Here is a 19,989-nt window from a genome sequence, read left to right on the forward strand (position 1 = left end):
AAGCCATCCAGAAAACTGTACTCTCAGTCACTGAAGAGGATTTGACTCTCCACTTTACCCGTATGGTTGCCTTGAAAGGGAGAGGGAGAAAGAGCAATGCTTATACTATTCATTTATTTATCTTTTGCTATTAGGCACTTGGATTTTTATCCCTCTCAGCCTTAAATAACAGTAAAACATGACATATACAGCAGCAGCAGCAACTTCCCAAAAATAAAGGTCGGCATTTGTTAAAACGTTTACGCCGTCTACTTCCACCTATTCGTTTGAGTCCTGCTTTCCTTTATTCCAATTCAGATATAGTATAGCCGACTCTCCCAGTAGTGTTCCTGCCAAATTCCAACCACAAAAGCCCTTCTATCATTTTGGCTCTTGAGCATCCACACTCCAAATCACGTTTCCCCACTTAGATGGCATAATATAGCACCCCTTTCCATGCCTTCCTTAATACCTAGTATTCCAGCTGCCAAACACCATATCAAATTTTGCCCGTTTGAAGGACTGGATAGTTCCTGCAAGCTGAGGGGGCAACAAATCGATGCAAGTGAATCCACATTTGCTTTTTTGCCCTTCTGCTGTTTGAGGCCAGCATGGTTATTTTTCCAGTTCTTCTGCTCCCCATTTTTCCCTTTGCATGGTCACTGCCTTCCTGCCTGCAGTTTTATCTGCTCCTAATCTGAGGCCTGTAAATGTGGGAATGGGGAGGAGGAGACCAAGAGAAGAGAAAAGACCTATGGCCAACAAGCAAATTGATTAGTCAGGCTTATTACATGGGTAGGCAAACTAAGGCCCGAGGGCCGGATCTGGCCCAATCGCCTTCTAAATCCGGCCCGCGGATGGTTCGGGAATCAGCGTGATTTTACATGAGTAGAATGTGTCCTTTTATTTAAAATGCATCTCTGGGTTATTTGTGGGGCATAGGAATTCATTAATTCCCCCCAAAAAAATATAGTCCGCTCCCCACAAGGTCTAAGGGACAGTGGACCGGCCCCCTGCTGAAAAAGTTTGCTGACCCCTGGCTTATTAGGTCTACAAAATATTATTTTCTCTGATATGAAGTTACATGTCATTGTACATCACCAGCTTTCTCAGAATTCTTGCTATCTCTTTGAATAACCCCTGGAATGGTTTTTAATCAGACTAGTAGAAGGGTTTTTTTGTGGGGGAGGTGGGAATTGTTCCCTGGCAATATCCTTACTTACTGTCCCTATTTGTTACGTGTTTTATTTTTGAGCTCTAAGCGCTATTTTCGACTGATTATTACTTTTATATTTGCAGATTTGAATTAACTAACAAGTGGAAAAATAAATAAATGATGCATATATTTTTTTTATTTGGTGAGAGAAATCAAGCTAACCTCCATTTCCAAATCTAGTATGGAGGCTTGATATTTAGTTAGATTCAACAAAAGGGTTGTACCAGGATGCTGGGGTTGGGGTGGGAGGAAGGTTGCACAAGAAGGAAACCAGTTGTTCTGGAGTGAAAATTATGTCTGAAATATTTGTTTGGCTCCTATAAAACTATCCAGCTTGTGTGTTTGCCTATGCATTTTCAGAACAGAATTTCACGAGGTTTCTGCTTTTGCTTGCTGCATATAAGACACCTCAAAGGACTTTTCAGAGACTGGGACATTTAGCATTGTGAAAAATTACCCCCCCTCCCCACCACTTGGCAATATTTTTGCAACCAGCAGTTTGGAGAATACCAGCGACTTTTTGCGTAGCAGCTTCTGGGTAGAAACAGCTTCCAGCAGATCCAGTCTTTGTTTTTGAACCAGAGCAGTGTGTTGGTGGAGTCTGCCCGGGAAAGAGGACTCTCTTGTCTCTGGTAAGAAACGGTGGTAGATTTTGTATTTCTTTTTTAACTAAATCCAAGTTATGAATCATAGGGTCTGATTCATGGCAGGTGCAAGTTTGTATAGCTGCTTTGCAGGAGAGAAAATGCCAATATCTGAGACAAGTCTTACCTGGCTAATAATTTTTTGTGAATGTGAATAAAGTGCAGGATTTAGCCTTTTCATAGATGCCAGATATACAACTGAAACATATGAATGTGTAAAATATTTTAATGCTTGACAACTGTGTTTTTAATCATAGTGGGCTTATAAAGTTGCACTTGATTACCTGTAACGATTTCTCCACCTTTTTAATTTTCACATTTAAAATGATGCAAATGAGTTTCCCTTGTTTTCAGTAACTGGTTCCCTGTCCCCCCCAGTAGAATTTCAAGTTTTATGCAGAGGTTTTTTGTTTGCTTTTACAGCTAATACCATAGCTTTGACACCCTCAGTTGTCACCCTTTCATTTCCATCTTATACGGATTATTATCAGTTGCCAAGCATTTTCTGTTTGGAATTATCATGTCCAAAAAACAAAAGAAAAGTTTTGCAGTCACAGAGAAAATAAGTGCCTGTGCTCAGGGTTTCTAAAAGACCCAGGGACCAGAAAAAGATGACAAAGACTCTAAGAGCACAATCCACCAGGAAGTTCTCTTGCGCCAGCCTTGTGCAATTGATTGGGAGCTTGGCAAGAGCATATTATGCTCTTTCCACAGTTTGCATTCATTTCAAGCGGGAACGGGGGAACATCCCAGGGAATGCTATGGTAAGATTTTTTTTAAAAAAACATTTTACACCTTTTCCCCCTTAAGAAAACTCATTTAATAATTTTGGAAGTGAAGGCAAGCAGAAAGTCAACAAATAACAACCAGGAAATTAACCACAAGGTTGAAATGCTGAAAAGCCCATAATAAAAGAAATATCTCAGCCAAATCCTGTAGTAGTGGCAGGAGGCTTTCTTGATAAAGAATTTGAAGAGGACAAAATGTTTGCATTTTGTTTTATTTTTTTGGCAGAAGACGGGTAAAGCAATCCTGCTGCAATGAGAGCAGCAAAGTCCCAAACAGCCAGAGAAACGAGCTAGTTAGCAGTTGTGCATAGCAAAGTATTGTCTGAGATGGGCAACTATTGTGCAAACTCCAGAGAAAAGCGCTGTTTATTTTGTGTGAACTCCTAGTAAGATTTGGGGGGGGGGGTATTTCCTAAGTAGGGTCTTGAGTGCCACTGTCTGTAAGGCTTGAGCTGGGGCTAAAAATATGTAACCACCATAATATGAGTGAAAAGCCCTTAACCTGTCCCACGGACCTGGCATTGTTCGGACTCCCTCCCCCTGCCTTACCTGTTGAGAATGGAATTTAAAGTCCAGTGCAAAAGCGCCGAGCTATTTCCAAACCCTGCTTGTAAATATCAGCTCGAAGATGAAGCCCTTGGTTGTTCCCTTTAAAATATTTTTGGAACTAGGAAATAGGAACTGCTGGTTGTGAGCTGGGACTGAGGTAGAGCGGAGGAAAGAAAGCAGTTTCAACAGACCAGTTTTTTCAAAGACAATTGGCAAGTATTGTTCCGAAAGTTGTGTGGATGAGAAGGGCCTTAAAGAGGTCAATTGCCACATAGTGAATGAAAGTTGATAATAGCTGAATTTCTCACTTTTGAGAGCGCTGTAGTTTTGCTGGTCTTGGATGGGCTGTTGCTTGTCCTGCAAGTCAGAAGCAGGTGAATGGGAGATGTTGGCCTGAAGTGCAAGGAGAGGAAAGGAATTGGATTTCCACAGGGTTCAGCCACGAGGGCCCCTTAGCAATGGGAGGTCATGCTTGCAAATCTAGGCCATAAATAAAGAAGGTGCAATGATGGGTCAGGGCTGAAGTTTTCACATGCAAGTGGCTTTACAAAATCTGATTTTCTGATCCTCAGAAAACTAGCAGACACTGGGGGGGGGAGGTGTTTCAGAAGCTAGTATGCTAACTAATTATCATTTAATTAGAAATATGCAGTTTAATTATACAACCAAAATAACACCACTTCCAAACCACCTGAGACCTTATTAGCAATTTTTTTAAAAAATAAATAAATCAGTGTTTCATAAAATAAAACTAAATGTTTCTTTTAAAAATTGGGTTTTATTAGTGATTAGGCTGAAAACAAAAAAGAAAAATATATTGGGCACAATTGTCAAACTTCACTGCTTTTAGGTCTCATGGGCGTCTATAGGGGTTTAATTAAGTGCTGATAACTTTCCTATTGAAACTGGCAAGTCTTAAAAATGTTCAACTGGCTGGATCATGACTGCTCAACATCTTAAAAATCAGAATCCAAATACTTGGCTTTAACTCTTCCAGAAAGTGAATTATACAAATTGTAACTTTAGCGCCTTTTAAAATTAATTTAATTAATTCACAGCATGTAAGCAGCATTGCAAATCATGTGCATGAATTTATAGTCATATAAAGTGTACTTAACCTGTATGTTATTATTTAGAAGTACCGTATTTTTCGCTCTATAACACGCATCTGACCATAACACGCATGTAGTTTTTAGAGGAGGAAAACGAGGAAAAAATATTCTAAATGAAACAGTGGATGTATGATTTTTATGGTTCATGCTGTGGCCACAGACATGTGATCTGACAGTGAGTTTGGGGTAGCCCAATGCAAAAATCCTGAGGATCCATGTGGATCCGTGCTTTGTAACCAAGTTTTAAGTGGGGAGGGAAGGAAAAGAACTCAAGGGACAAGGAGCTTTTCCGCGGGGAGGAGGGAGGGAAAGAGCACTGTTGCTTTAAAGGTATACTTAAGGTATTTGCCCTGTGCCTGGGTTTTTTTCCATTTAACAGTTTGCAGCCTTTTCCTTCCGCTCCCTGTTTTGAGGCGGAATAGATTTGAGCAAGTGAGGAGGACTTTGATTGCAGGGGATTCGCCATTAGCTGTGTAAAAGCGCTCCTCCTTGCAGCCTGAACGATAAGCAGCCACCAGCAGCAATAGAATGGAGCACAACAAAGCGGTAGGGGCACTAGGACCCAGACAATGCTCAAATCTATCCTGCCTGAAAACAAGCTGCTCCGTCCCAGCCGATCAGCTGAGACGCGGGGATTTGCGAAGTTTTCCCCTCTCCCTCATGCCCTCCCCAGCCTTTTTTTTTACTTCCTGGTTTTCACTGCGCTGGCTCAGAGCTCGAGGTTGGTTTTATTTTGCTGCTGGTTGCTTAAATTTTATCTTTCCTGCCGTCTCTCTGCAGCCTCATTGCTCTGTTTAGAGAGGGCGCAGACCTTTGCTAGCATCTGTCCCTCCTCCCCTGTAAGCGGCTGCTGCCGGCTTTGCTGCTATGGCTCTCCTTCCCTCCCTCCTTCCTGGCTCCAGGTCGCTTTAAAGAAAGCAAAGTGAGAGCCTCGTAGAGCGTGTAAGTGGCTCCCGCTTTGCCTGACTGACGGCAGCCATGGCTCTGATCCGTGCATTCACTCCTTAACACGCACAGGCATTTTCCCTTACTTTCTCGGAGCAAAAAAGTGCGTGTTTTGGAGCGAAATTTACGGTAAGCGTTCCAGGGTCACTTCTCGGGAAACCCAGTTATTTATGGTTGCACTGAAATGGGGTTCTGATTTGCACAGAGCTCCATATAACCACAACCCTAAACAGTTCAAAAATATTCAAACCAAGGCAATCCAAATCTTACCCTCCAGAAAAAAATCTGAATCAATATATTATCTCCTGTCTTGCTTGGGATAGCAGCGGGTGGGAATGTCTCTAGGAATTAATTTGCAGGTCTCGGCTATAAGGGCAGTGATATTTGTCCCACAAATAAAATAATTAAGCTTGTATAAATATACTCATTTTTGCATAAGCATTTCTAATTTACTGTCTAGTATTTGGAGTTTGTGCCCTTGCTAGGTTTCCCCCAAGAAGAAATAGTACAATGGCAAAAGTAACATCCAGGCAGGCAGTTTAAGAGGGACAGGGTGCCCTGACTGGCATGGAAGATCCACCTATTGGGTCCTGTTGAATTCAGCAGGCATGGCCTGCATGTTTTTTGCTGTATATCCATAGCCACAAGGACTAGAAACTTATTTTTTAATGAGCAGGCAAACGCAGATCAAGGAATCAAAATTTTGTACCAGACCTATGCAAAATTTTGCATATGTGGAATCACAGAAGACTAACCACGAGAGTCAAAGATGTCATTAGAGGTAAGAAAGCTTCCTTCAAAAAAATAGAAGTGGAGTCCAGTGGCATAGTGTGGGGGGAGGGCCAGAGGGGCAGTGGTCTCAGGTGCAAAATTCTGAAAGGGGCACAACCAGGAGCAACAGCCACCTGCCCTGCCCCTGGGCTTGCTGAGCTGGGAGGTGATGGAGCTGCCAAGCAGCAGCAGCGCTGGCAGTCATGTCCCTTGTGGACTCTGCATGCCCCCCCTGTCACCCATTTCCACCCCAGCTGCCCAGTCCGCCAGGGGGGCGCAAAGCTTGCCCTGCCCCAGGTACCAGCAACCCATGCTATGCCACTGGTTGTGTCCAAAGGAGGAGAACAAAAAGGAACACAAACTGTGGCAAAATAAGAACAAGCAGGTAATAAGAGATACAAAAAAATAATTTGAGGAGCGCATTACTAAAACATAAAGACCAACAACAACAAAATCCTTAAATACATTAGTAGCAGGAGATGGTGTGTGGAGGTGGTTGGACGCTTAGATGACAAGGGAGTCAAAGGTATGCTAAAGGAGGGTAAGGGGGTTGCAGGGAACCTGCATGAATTATTTGCATCTGTCTTCACAGATCCCTATGCCTGAACTAACTTTTGAAGGAAGGGATTCTAAGGCAGATAGTGGTGATGAGAAATGAGGTTCTAAACCTACTAGAGTAAACAGACAAAATAAAAACTGGGAAGTCGCCAGGTCTGGATGGCACCCACCCAAGAGTTCTCAAATAATTCAAAGGCGAAATTGCTGATTGTCTAACAAAAGCATGTAATTTGTCCCTCAGATCAGCCTCTGTACCTGAGGACTGGAAAGTAGCCCATGTAGCACCAATTTATGAAAAGGAAGCCAAGAGGTATCCTGGAAATTACAGGCTGGTTAGCGTAAAGTCTGTCCCAGGAAACCCTGTGGAAAGTATGATGAAAGATAAACTAAAGTAGCATATAGAAGAACAAGCCTTGTTGAAGGTGAGCCAGCACGGCTTCTGTACGGGAAAGTCTTGTCTCACTAACTTATTAGAGTTCTTTGAGACTGTCAACAAGCATATAGCTAGAGGTGATCCAGTTGACATAGTGTAGTCGGACTTTCAAAAAGCTTTTGACACGGTACCTCACCAACCCCCCCTAAGGTTAGCAGTCATGGAATAAGAGGAGAGGTCTTCTTGTGGATCAGGAACTGGTTAAGTATCAGGAAATAATAGACAGGTTTCTGAATGGAGGGATGTAGAAAGCAGAGTTGCCCTGCGATAGGTATTGGGACTTGTGCTTTAAAACTTCTACATCAACAATCTAGAGTTATGGGTGAGAAGTGAGGTGACCATATTTGCTGATGATACTCAATTTTTCAGGGTTGTTAAAACAAAAATAGATTGTGAAGAGCTCCAAAAATACCAGAGTGAATGAATAGGGCAGTAAAATGGCAAATACCCCAAAGGGCAGTAAAAATGAGAAACACAATTCAATATAAACAAGTGTAAAACGATACATGTGGGGGTGGGGATTGTTTTCACATATACGATGAACTGGCAGTGAATGACTAGGAATGAGACCTTGGGATTGTAGTGGATAGCTTGATGACGATGTTGACCCAGTGTGTGGCTGCCGTGAAAAAGGCAAATTCTATGTAGAGACCATTAGGAAAGCAATTGAAAAGAAAACTGCTGGATTAATAATGTCATTATACAAATCTATCATTTGACTGCATTTGGAATACTGTGTATAGTTCTGGTTGCCTTACGCAAAAAGGATATTGTGGAGCAGGAAAAGGTTCATAAAAGGCCAACCAAGATGATCGAGGGGATGAAGCAGCCCTCCTGTGAATAAAGTTGGAGCATTTTGGGATTTTTTATTTTCGAGAAAAGGAGTGTTAAGAGGTGACACTACGGAAATCTATAAAATTATGCATGTCTGGAGAAAGTGGAAAAGTCCCACTACAGAGCCTAGGACTTGCCGATCAGAAGGTCGGCAGTTCAAATCCCCGCGATGGGGTGAGCTCCCGTTGCTCGGTCCCTGCTCCTGCCAACCTAGCAGTTCGAAAGCACATCAAAGTGCAAGTAGATAAATAGGTACCACTGCGGTGGGAAGGTAAACGGCGTTTCCGTGCGCTGCTCTGCTTCGCCAGAAGCGGCTTAGTCATGCTGGCCACATGACCCAGAAGCTGTACGCCGGCTCCCTTGGCCAATAAAGCAAGATGAGCACCACAACCCCAGAGTCGGCCACAACTGGACCTAATGGTCAGGGGTCCCCTTTACCCTTTTAGCAGTAGTAATGGATAAAAAAGAATTATGTAAAGTTGTGGATGCTTTTAGAAATTTGCATTTCTAAATTTTGAAAGCAAAAGCAAAACAGGCACTGAGCAGCAGGGTGCTTGAAAAATAACAATCTGGAGGCCCCTTAGAAATAACTCATGGCTGTCCAGTGAGGACACACAGCTAACCTGCGACCATAAGCCAGGAACTCATCACAATGTAACCAAAACTGTGCACCCCACTGCCTGCCCCTGATCTCCTCCACCTTCTGGAGTATGCAGTGTTTATGACAAATGGCACAACCCAAGGGAGCTCCCTAGCCCACTCCCCACCCATGCTTATCTTTCACTCATACTCAGGGATAGTATTGAATGGTCACTTCCAGATGATCTGTTTATCGAGGATTCATTCTTTTTTTTAAACAAAAAAAATTTTTTTGATTAGTATCCTCTTTAGTATCCTCCATTACCATTCAGACTTCTTTGCTTTCATTATAGTGTATCATGCAAACCAGATTAATATCTAAGACAGAACAGTAATTTTGTGTTGGCACACCAATTCATACTCTTCCGAGCTAAGATCTGCATAGAATTTGTTTTGTTTGTTTGTTTGTTTTTAATATATTTTTTAATTAAAAAGAATTTGTAATACACATATATTACAAATATACAAGCATACAAACATACATTTCATACAATCCTTAAAAGTGTTCAAACATACCTACACTCAATCCCACGAATAATTCCTTTTCCCATCACCATCCACCACCCGTCACCCCACCTTTGTGTTTGACTTCCAATCTACTCAATTGAGGATTCATTATAATTTGTTTGCACAGGGTTTGGGGGGTGGTTGTTTGATGTCCACCATTTATTGGTTAGGAGATGACATGATGGTGGGGAAGTTACATGACATAACATCAAGAAGTTGTCACGCCACACTTTCTAGTGCATCAATTCCCCCATCACTTTCCCACAAAGTCCCTTTTTCGGGTGGGAGGGGGGTACAGTATTTGCTGTTTTGAGAAGACAGCTTGTTGTGCGAGAGCCCCAAATGCGAATTTGCTGACACGGGGCTGAATCCCATCCACGGAAATAATCTGGAGGTGCCCCATCTCTTTGCCCTCCGACACAGGGGTGTCCCAATACATGCTGCTGTACCTATTGCCTGCCCTTTGCAATCTGAAACACCAGCCATTAGGTAGAGGATGCAACTTTCTAGAACAGCAAGCCTCATAAATCTCTCACATTCCCCTGGATGCATCTCTCTCATGTTCTGTACCACCAGGTCTGCTTGTGTGGTTCAGTTGGTTCCCACCCTTTGCAGACCCTCCAAGTGTCCCTATTTTCCAGGGACGTCCCTGATTTAGAGAAGCCGTCCCGGTTTCTGATTTGATCCCGGAATGTTCCGCTTGTCCTTAGGACATCTCTAATTTCATTGGAGAAATGTTGGAGGGTATGGAGTAATCCAGCCCCCAAGCCAATTGAAAGCAATCCTATATAGGGAAGGGTTTTTTTATGTTTAATGTTTTCCTATGTTTTTATATATGTTGGAAGCTGCCCAGAGTGGCTCGGGCAACCCAGTAAGATGTGTTGGGTATAAATAGTAAAATTATCATTATGGAATGGGACGTCCCTGTTTTCATTGGAGAAATGTTGGAGGGTATGCCTTTGGGCTGGCTTCTTAGTGTGCAGCTGGCTTCTTATCCTGGTGGTTTCACTCAGACTTTTGCAGAGCAGTCGGCCTCAACCTTCCGTTAAGCCACTAGAGGAGGCCCATTTGCAAAAACTGGTTTGGCTTTCTTTGTCTGGCCATTCCACACCATATCCTGGGATTATTCCCCCACTTCCTCTGTCTTGCACGTAAAAGCCTTCTTTCTTTTTCTTTTTAAACATATATATTTGGAAAGGGGTGCAGAGGGAGAGAGAAGGGCTGAAATATTTTCCATATGTTGGCCGTGGGATGAGTCTGATTTCAGGTTCCCTTTTCACTCCCGTATAGAATCTGGCAGGCACACAATCCTCTCTCGGTGCCAAGTGATATACTATAAACTTGTGAATTGATGCCGTCTTTTAACATTTGAAACAGCAGTGATGTGTTCCATAATGCAGGAGGCGTCCACGTATGCGTGTGCAGGAGACAGAGCTTTTCTCCCCCTCTCTTCAGCAGAATATCACCAGCCCTGTGGTGTTCGCTTTTTGCGTCACATAAAGGGATCTGTTGCATCAGCCCATCACTATCTTCCTGACAGGTGATGTCAAAGTGTGGGGGTGTGTGTGCTCAGGATGTGGTACAGTTGAGTTTCAGACTGTGGAGGAGGACATAACTGCTCACATACATCAAAGCTGAAGCCTATCTTCAGCCCTTTGGCTACATCAGGAGTAGCAGCAGCAGCAGCAGTGTTAGAAATTCAGATATATAAGCTAGGTGCCAAATTGGTCCTTAAACCAGGGTTACAGTTGTCCAAAATGCAATGCCTACTTGCCATTTTGGGGCCAGACAAAAATACAGTCGTAGTTTTCAATGCATTCTTGTATTCAATACATTCCCGAAATTCATTCCGATTGTGCAAATAAAATATAACGGATGGAATTCTACGGGATGTGTTGCTGGTGTGTGAAAACAGTCAAGATCCAAAGATCTTCAACCATGCACCTCCAGATGGTGGAGGCATCAGTCGCCATCCTGGTGCCTGGGCATCTTCACTTGGTCACAAGTGGGCAAATTTCAAACGCTGAGTAGTAGATGTGGGCTTTATGAGCCGCCACCCCCCCACCCCTCTTTATGGGGCAGGGAATCTAGTTTTAATGGGACTCCATGGTTGTCATGAGGCAGGCAGGCAGGTGACAAATGTGTAACTCTTTTTCTCTCTAGACTCATAATGTCTCATCCTAAACATTTTCCAGAATGAAACATTTATGTATGATCTTTCTTTTTGGTGGCAACAGCCAAGATAAGCTAGTGCGGAGATGCTGTGTTCCATCACCATCATGTTTCAATCAGATTGGGTCAGTCAGTTTGTTTTTTTCTGAATTATTATGTGTCTATAGTCTTTGGAACCAGTCAAGCAAAGAAGAAGAAGAAGAAGAAAGATAAATCTCAAATGTTCCTATTAGCATTTGGACCAGTTTCTGGTTTTGCACTGAAAATAGGATTTATTATTACTATTTATTTATTAAATTTGTACACCATCCTACATCCGAAGATGTAGTTCACAGTTCACAACTTAAAACCACCAAATGTGAGCACAAAACAAAACCAATAGCCCCTCTCCCACAAACACATTTTAAAGGCCGTTCAATAACCAGGCTGTTAACATTTTTGCCTTGGGTCTAAGACATGCAATGAAGAGGCCCTGGGGAGAGCATTCCACAAACAGGGGGCCACTGCAGAGAAGGCCCGTTCTCGTGTTGCCACCCTTCGGACTTCTCAAAGAGGAGGCATACGAAGAAGGGCCTCAGAAGATGATCTCAGGGTCCGGGTAGGTTCATATGGAAAGAGGCAGTCCCTGAGATATTGCAGTCCTGAGCCATTTAAGGCTTTATAGTTCAAAACCAGCATTTTGAATTGGGCCCAGAAACGAATTGGCAGCCAGTGCAATTGGGCCAGGTTTGGTGTAATATGCTCAAACTGTCTTTGCCCCGGGGAGCAACCTGGCTGCCGAATTCTGCACCAGCTGAAGTTGACGAACCACCTTCAGAGGCAGCCCTGCATATGAGGCGTTGCAGATTGGCACAGTGGTGAAGAGGCCTATGCTATGGGTGGCTGCTATCCAGAATAGCCAAAAACTGTGAGCCCTGTATTATGATAATATAGAGCTGAAACACATTTGCTTCTCAAGATTCTCCGTTGCAACTTTTTCTGTCAAGCGCTTACTAGCTATTCTCTGGCTGTTATTATAATATTTGCTGAATATTCCTTCAGTCTTTGAGCTATATCAGACATCCATCCAAGTGGGGAAGGGAAATGAGACAAGGCAAATGCAAGAGCAAGGGATAATTCATCACAGTAGCGTAAGAATGTAGGAAGCGCCCTTGAGAAGAAACCTGGAGACCCTTGGAATTAGTAAAATTAACTGCTTTAATGGGGAAGCCATATAAGAATGGGGCTGTGGAAAGTAGGGATCAGGTTGAGGAGGATATACTGGAAAAGAATTAATGATGATGTAAAGTCAGGAAGTAGATACAGCTTAAAATCTATTCTTCCTTTGTTTCATTGAGTAGTAAATTTGGGTATAACATTGTGTGGAACATTGTAAATATATCTCGTAATATCTTTTAAATTGCATAATTTCCCCTTTTATAAACACAAACATTTTCAATTTTCCAAATTCACAATATACTGACAATGGTGTTTGCAAATATGGGAACTGGCTGTACTCTGTATACTCATCATGACAGTGGACTTTGATGGGAGGTAGAAACAGGTGAGGTGGATTATATCCCACAATGCATTAGCATTTAGCTTCAGAAGGGACTGTTCTGTACTGGATATAAGAAAGTGAAATGTACTCGGAGTCCTGTTGTGATTTCATGCTCGTTATTGCAGCTTGTAAAACAATGATTGAATTGCCCCCCAAACCTCAGGCTTTTATATACATTATTTACACAATGAGTTCCGTCTGATTGGCTGATTCTGCTTCCCTCCTGGAGCCTGATTGGTCTTTACCTGCAGGCCAATCAGTTGTTGCATTCTACGATCCTACCAGCCTAAAAGGCTGTTTAACTTCCTCCTGGAGCCTGACTGGTCTTTTCCTGCAAGCCAATCAGTTGTTGCATTCTAGGATCCTACTTGCCTATTGTTCTAGGATCCAAGCTTAGTACATAACACCCCTCCCCTCTAAGTTCGCGTTGCACCCAGAAGGTTAGCATTTGTAGTCACTGAGGTATGCTGATCGCCTACGTATGTGTTGTGGTCTCGGGTGTCTCTCGGTAGGGGTACCTGGTTCTGGCTCTTGTTCCAGGGCTGCTGGCTGTGACAGGGCTGTTGGGTTGGGCTGCTGATCCACTCAGTCGTCGTTCTAGTTCCTGTGGCTGCTCAGCCTCGGGGGTCACTTCTGAACTTCCTAGTTCTGCCTCCCTCGCCTGCTTCTCCTGCTCTATGGGCCTCACCCTTCTGCTATCAGTTTGGCCTAGATAGGTAAAGATAAAGGGACCCCTGACCATTAGGTCCAGTTGTGGCCGACTCTGGGGTTGCGGTGCTCATCTCACTTTATTGGCCAGAAGAGCCAACGTACAGCTTCCGGGTCATGTGGCCAGCATGACTAAGCCGCTTCTGGCGAACTAGAGCAGTGCACGGAAACGCCGTTTACCTTCCCACCGGAGCAGTATCTATCTACTTGCACTTTGATGTGCTTTCAAACTGCTAGGTTGGCAGGAACTGGGACCGAGCAATAGGAGCTCACCCCGTCGCAGTGGCGTAGCGTGGGTTGTCAGCACCCGGGGCAAGGCAAGCAATTTGCTCCCCCTAACCCGTGGGTTTGCGCCCCCTAACCCTAACCCCCAGATGTTGCGCCCGGTGCGGCCGGCCCCCCCTGCACCCCCCACGCTACGCCACTGCCCCGTCGTGGGGATTCGAACCACCAACCTTCTGATCAGCAAGTCCTAGGCTCTGTGGTTTAACCCACAGCGCCACCCACGATACTGGTGATCTAACCTGCAACTAGATTGCCCTGAGTGTATGTGCTTGGCTGCTAGCCAGATGCATTGCCTCATCAGTCTAGCTTATTATTCGTGATCCACATAATGTTTATATACCTCCCTTGCTGCATTAGGGATGCTCTGAGAGTTCTTCTGAATCTTATAGATGTGCTGCACATGTCTTTTCCTGCAGGGATAGCTGTTTAGCAGGGAAGGGGAACCTGCAGCTTTCCATGTTGCCCAACTCCACTTCTCTTCAGTCTTAGCCAGCATGGCCAGTGGTCAGGGATGATGGGAGTTGTGGTGTAACATGTAGGTTCCCCAAATGTGTTGTGTGGCAGTTGCAATAAAACAGGTTCTGTTGAACACCGCCGAAGAGCAGCGTCCTTTCAAGGATAATGGATTACTCTAACCAGTTTGAGAAAATTTAAAAATAATAATTCAGATTCAATGGTTCCCTGAATTTCAATAATTCTTCAAATACTGTACAGTATTTGTTTCCGTTGCCTGTCAACCAATATGACTGTAACTGCCAGGGAGAGAGGGTGTAGCTCTCAGCCCCTCTGCTTGGGACAGGAGATTTGCCAATGCTGCCTAGAACACAAAATTTAAAATATAATTGTGCAAACTTAACTCCAGGTCTGAGGAAGTCTGGCAGTTCTTACGCACTTCTCCTCCTTTTTGTTTCACTTGCCGTGAAGTGAGGGTTGTCAAAAGAGTTGCCTTTATTGCTGTAGCAAGTTTGTAAATCTTTTTCTCCTTAATGGAAGTGGCAAAGGCAGTGGATATTTTGGAGCAGTGGAATCTCTTCTATCTATACAGTAGAACTCGCTGGATGTGACCTGAAATAATAATAAAAATAGCCGTCAAAAGGAGTGACCTATGACACGATCCCTGCACCAGGATTTGCATTTCATTGTTTCTTTCCCTTTATTTGGTTGCTTTGCTGCTACATCAGCTGCTCAGTTTGGTTTATTCATTTGTTGCTTTCAGCTTATGCCCATTACGGCTTTGCCTGGAAAGCCCACAGAATCAGTGAGAACATTGTCTCCAGATTCTGACTGTTCAGATTTAGCACATTTGATGGTTATTTGAATTCCGTTGTGGTTATGCTTGCATTGTGCTTTGAATATTTTCACCAGTGTAGGAAGCTACCGAAGGTAGGGTTGCCATACATCTGAAATTTCCTGAAATCACTGAAATGTCCAGGAAAATCTGGACATAGATAGGTCACCGCACACAGCCATGTTGAAGGGTTTATTTTTCCAGATTGGTGCGCCGTGTGTGTGTGTGTGAATTTCATACACTCCTCTTTTGCACACTGTCACTTCTGCACTAGGGTGTGCGGCAGACCTCTGCCACAAAGCCATGCCATAAGGATTCAGACTGGGTTACCACATAAAACAAACACAAAGTGTTCTTTGTTTCTGAATAGTGGAAGTTGGGGTTCTGTGGGACACTGCCCAAGAGCAGTATCCTTTCAAGGATAATGGATTACTCTAACCAGTTTGAGAAGCAAGATTAGGAAGAGAAGCCAGTTTTGCTTTGCTTTCTGAGACGGTGGGGAGACTGAGCGAGAAGATGCTGGGAGGCAGTAGAGCCTAAGAGGCAGAGCACACAGAGGCACCATAGAGAACTAACGGAATGGGCAGAGAGGAGGGAGTGGACTGGGAAGCAGAGAGGGATCGAGGGAAGGCCGGGACATGGAGCTAGGAAAGAGGAAGCAAAGACGAAAGGCTCAAACAGTGAGCTCTGGAAAACAGGTAGGCCTCTGCGCTGCTGAGGGGAATGAAGTAGGCAGGGAGGTGAAATGTGGAGGCTGTTTGTGGGGATGGGGAAGAACCGAACTTCATATATCGATTTGAACTAACCAGGCAAATCTTTGGTAGCAGCAGGCCTTCTTCTTTTTCAGGAATTAATTATCTTTTGGGCAAAGAAATATTTCCTTTTGTCTGTTTCTAATTTACTACTAATCAGTTGCATTGGATGATCCCAAGTTCTAACATTAGGAGGAGAAATTCTTTCTACAAGTGGCAGCCCAGGGTGTTTTGCTGCCTGAAGCAAGGCCCTGTGTCCCACCTGCTCCAAGCACATATGAATGAATAAAACTTGCTGCCTCATTTCTGCCCCCCATCTATTTGCCACCTGAAGCAGGTCACTTCATTCCACTACATGGCCAGCTCTCTTTCCGCTTTCTCTTCAACAAGCTTAAGTTTGTACATTTTTATTTTCTTTTGTACATTTCTATTGTATTTCTCCCTTTGTCACCCTACCCCCTCCACTAAAAAGCCCCAATTGCTGCAGCCTGGCGTGAAAGTGCTCCATTACCCACCCACCCCAATCAATTTGGTTTCTCTTTTCTGCACCTTTTCCCATTCTACAGTATCAGTTTTGAGATGTGGCACCTAGAACTGTCCACGGTATTGCAAGTGCGATCGCACCATAGATTGGTATATGAAAGGCTGCACAACGCCGGCAGTTTTTGTTTTCTGTCCTTTCCCTAATTATTCCTAACATGGGATTGTCTTTTCAGCCTGTAACTGCTGCACACTGAATTGATGCTTTAATTGAACTCTCTAACATGCGCCCAAGAGCCGTTTCCAAGTTAGTCACTCCAATTTCAGACTTTATCAGTGTATATCTGGTGTGTGCAAGGCGTTTGATCCTGTCGCCTGTACTGTGCAAAATCTAAATGAAGCTGCTGGGAGATTTTATATTGGGTTTTGGTGATACTCAGTTGCATCTTTCTCTTCCCCACCCCAAATTCTGGTGAGGCAACCTAGTCTTTCTATGGCTTTCTGCATATGGGCTGTTGATAAGGCCCAGATAAAACTGAGGTGATGATGATTGGCAGGTTGATTTACCTGGATATGGGTGCTTATCCTACTTTGAGCAGGGGTCCACTCCCCCTGAAGGAAAAGATTCACCAGCTATGTGGAGGGGGCTCCTAGAACTACTAAATGTTTCTGGTTGGGGAAATGGCCCGGTGCACAGTTGTGCTTTTTCCTAGGGGACAGAGACCTGGCTGCTGCGATCAACACCTTGGTAACCTCAGTTGCAGATAGTCTTTGAAGGCTGATTGTCTTTGAAGAGTGTTCAGAAACTGCAACAGGTGCAGGATACAGTGTCTAGCTGCTGAGCAGGGTTTGTTTCAAAGGCCATCCACGTTACAATTATCCTTAAAGAATGGCATTGGTTACCGGTACCTTTGCCAGCACGGTTCAGTGTCCTGGTTTAATGTCCCAAATGATCCGGGCCTTGAATGTCTTAGGTAACATTTTCTCATCTATGCCTCCAAAGGCTGGGTAGTCATCCTATTTCTGATATGCGTCATTATCACATGTGTCTCTTCATAAGCCTTTTTCTTTCCATTTCCTCATTGATCTGTTTTTAAGCTGCCCATGATTTGTATTTAAATTGTGTGTACACACACACACACACACACACACACATATATATATACATGCATTTTTTCTAATGCATGCTTTCTAAATGTGTTTTATCATAAAATACACATTTTCAAAGTAACTGAGAATTGCATTGCAAAGCTTGATGGGAAGTGCAAAATCTGAAGGATAATTCTCTTCTGATCCATACATCAGTTCAGGAAGTGCAGATCATGTCCGTTCACATCAGAAGTCACAAAGATCAAATTTCTTAAGCATCCCAGGTGCATTTCAAAACTGCTGGTGAAGCCTTACTCTGAGTGTTCCCACCTAGCGACAGGGAGTCAGTTTACGTAATTCAGCTTGCAGTTAAAACCAAACCTGCCAAATCCACACTTTCCAAAACAACATGAAAACCAAAATACAGCCGTGCTTCGAAATTTGCACCTTTGAATGTTGTGAAGCAGTTTTCCAACCCACCAGCGCTTACAAAATTGTACATATAGGAGAAAATGTGTATAGAAATGAACATGTTAATGAAAACAATGTACAAAGATGCATCATCTTAGAGGAAATTGCTTGCTTAAGTGTGTACATTAGTCAGAACGGCACGCAAAAATAAGCTTATTAGGAGAAATTCCCACTAAAAAGCTGATTAACTTTCATGATGATTTTTTAATAAAAAAACAAGATTTCAAATTGCAGAAATGTGGAGATGATGATGATGATGATGATGATGATGATGATAATTACTATTAATACCCCGCCCATCTGGCTGGGTTTCCCCAGCCATTCTGGGCAGCTTCCAACAGAATGTTAAAAACATGATGAAGCATCAAACATCAAAAACTTCCCTAAACAGGGCTGCCTTCAGATGTCTTCTAAAAGTCAGATAGTTGTTTATTTCCTTGACATCTGATGGGAGGGCAATCCACAGGGCGGGCACCACTACCGAGAAGGCCCTCTGCCTGCTTCCCTGTAACCTCACTTCTCGCAGTGATGGAACCACCGGAAGGCCCTCAGAGCTGGACCTCAGTGTCCGGGCTGAACGATGGGGGTGGAGACGCTCCTTCAGGTATACAGGACCAAGGCCATTTAGGGGTTTAAAGGTCAACACCGACACTTTGAATTGTGCTCGGAAACGTTCTGGGAGCCAATGCAGGTCTTTCAGGACCAGTGTTATATGGTCTCGGCAGCCACTCTCAGTCACCAGTCTAGCTGCTGCATTCTGGAGAACTGAATTTAAGATTGAAAAAAGAACTGAAAAACTGAAAATGGGAAACGGGAAATGGACAGATCTTCCCACCTCTGTCCCCACCTACAGAAGTGGATATAGTGAATATAGGAATCTGTATTACGCCAAGTCAGACCATTGGTGGACTTGAAGGTTTTCAGGCATCAGGTCTTTCTCTGCCCCACCTAGAGATGCTGGCGATTCAACCCCAGGCCTTTAATATCCAAATCATATGTTTTTAGCACTGAGTAATGGCCTTTCCCCAAGATGCAGTTGTTAAGTCAAGGACCTTCTTGGTAGTGACACCCTTACTGTGGAATCGCATACTGTGGAGTAACTTCACCAGGCCAGTTCATTTTTTTGGCACTTAAAATAATAGTAAAGACCTTTTTTAATTTAGGAGAAGGCTTTGCTGGTTTGACAGATTCGTAGTTTTCATTTGGCGTGGGTGGCAGTTTTAGTTTTGTTTGCTAGAATGTTACTGTTTGTTAGGCTGTGTGCACATTACCAGCTTAAAACTCTGCAGGGTCGTTTTGTTCCACTGCACTTCAAGCTGCATTGGCATTCTGTTGTATGCATTGACGTGGCCTGATGTACACATCTAAGTTGCCAGTGGGTGGAAGAGGGATGTCTTCACCCCATGAGAAGCTCTCAATTTGGATCGAAGCTGGTTTGCATCAAACCACAGAATTTCATCAGAACCTGCAAAACAGATGTGGATGGCGGCTAACTTCTTATGCACATGGCTTCTGAAAGCAGCATTAAGAGTGCACTGGGTGCAGAGTACATGGGAATGTGTCTGCAGCCTTAGAGTTTATGTGTGAAGTATTAATTTCCTAGTCTTATTAACTTTGAATTGTTGGTGCATGGGAGGGTTGCCATATTTTGACAAGCTGAAAAAGAGGACACATTTGCTGACTTCTACTTTCCTTTTTAGTTTGTTTTATTCATTTTCACTTTTGCCAATTAACATCATACGTAAATCATAATCATTTTTCAAATAGGGTTCTCAGAATCCCTGAACATCCCTCCATGGTTTCCCCAAGATACTGTTTTCAAACTGCATCATATCGTATTCTCCATATTTTCTTAAAACTCAACTTTTATCATAATTCTTGCTTCATTGCAAGTGTTTTTTAAAATTCTGCCGATGTTTTCAATTGTTTACAGTGTTCTTTCAAGTAACTTAAAAAATTTCCACATTCTTTATTAAATTTATTGTCCTCTTGATCTCTGATTTTCCTAGACATTTTCGCCAATTCGGCATAGTCTATCATCTTAATCAGCCATTCTTCTTTTGCAGGTAGATTGTCCCCCTTCCATCTTTGGGAAAGTAGCATCCGTGCAGCTGTTGTAACATACATAAATAGTCTCTTCTGATCCTTAGGTATTTCTGGACTTAAAATTCCTAGTAAGAAAGCCTCAGGTTTTTCTACAAAAGTTATTTTAAACATTTTCTTCAACTC

The 19,989-nt window shown here is 43.3% G+C and overlaps 1 protein-coding gene across 6 annotated transcripts in view; it reads left to right on the forward strand.

The window, feature by feature from the left end:
- Positions 1-19,989, forward strand: part of NFIX (nuclear factor I X) — a 252,987-nt gene that overhangs the window by 8,723 nt on the left and 224,275 nt on the right. For 2 of the 6 annotated variants that reach the window (XM_081176622.1, XM_081176623.1), the window contains exon 1: positions 1,710-1,827. The exons of 1 other annotated variant lie outside the window; for it this stretch is intronic. The gene's annotated coding sequence lies outside the window, so the exon portion shown is untranslated. Of the gene's footprint in view, positions 1-1,706; positions 1,828-19,989 lie in introns of those variants that run through there. 3 more of the 6 variants (XM_081176621.1, XM_081176618.1, XM_081176624.1) reach the window with 3 other exon arrangements.

The sequence above is a fragment of the Podarcis bocagei genome (assembly GCF_964188305.1).
Source record: "Podarcis bocagei genome assembly, chromosome: 17".
Lineage (NCBI taxonomy): Eukaryota > Metazoa > Chordata > Lepidosauria > Squamata > Lacertidae > Podarcis > Podarcis bocagei.